Genomic DNA, 675 nt, shown 5'->3' with positions numbered 1-675 from the left:
CGGAGATACTGTCCACTATACTAACTAAGAACCGCGTGGTGCTGTTTTTGGCACGAAATCGAAATGGTGCCGCTGTTACAGCACGCTCAGTTGCACGCACGGGTTTCCATAGTGTAGTGGTCATCACGTTTGCCTAACACGCGAAAGGTCCCCGGTTCGAAACCGGGCGGAAACACAGCTTGTTATTTGTTGTTACATTGAGTCGCGTGGTCAAATGGTCAGTGCACCCGACCTTGGGAAACGCTGCCAAGGTCGCCAGGAAGTCAGGCACGATTTCAAGGCCTTTTCCTACTTCTAATTCTCTTTAACTTGCACTACATTGCCTATTTCTGCTTTGCACGTATTTCTTGTTCTTCTGCTCAGCCGCTGACGTCTTTTTTTGCTGTGGCTGCTGTTGTTTTCTCTCTGGCCATAGGAGGGCCGGAATCAACCATTTTCGACCAATGGCTAGATTCACCATCAAGGACTGTTTCCGGCAGAAAGGACCTTTACAGGTAGTGTGCCTGCAGCATTTTCTGTCACTAAACTCCACGACCCAGCAACTGCGACTGAATCCAGTTGAAAACCTCGCATTCGATCTCTCGGAAACAAAAATGTACATCTCGCACAGCGTTTGAGGTCCAGGAAGCACGTGCCTGGACCCTGTGGCACCCCTGCTGGTGCTCCGTGCAGGTT

At 50.4% G+C, this 675-nt stretch overlaps 1 non-coding gene across 1 annotated transcript; it reads left to right on the top strand.

Moving 5' to 3' along the window:
• Positions 1 to 102: 102 nt before the first annotated feature.
• On the top strand, positions 103 to 175 carry trnav-aac (transfer RNA valine (anticodon AAC)). Its single transcript has one exon. It is a non-coding gene; the product is annotated as a tRNA-Val (tRNA).
• Positions 176 to 675: the final 500 nt, after the last annotated feature.

This window comes from Larimichthys crocea, unplaced genomic scaffold, assembly GCF_000972845.2.
Source record: "Larimichthys crocea isolate SSNF unplaced genomic scaffold, L_crocea_2.0 scaffold56082, whole genome shotgun sequence".
NCBI lineage: Eukaryota > Metazoa > Chordata > Actinopteri > Sciaenidae > Larimichthys > Larimichthys crocea.
This window is presented reverse-complemented; position numbering and strand designations above follow the sequence as displayed.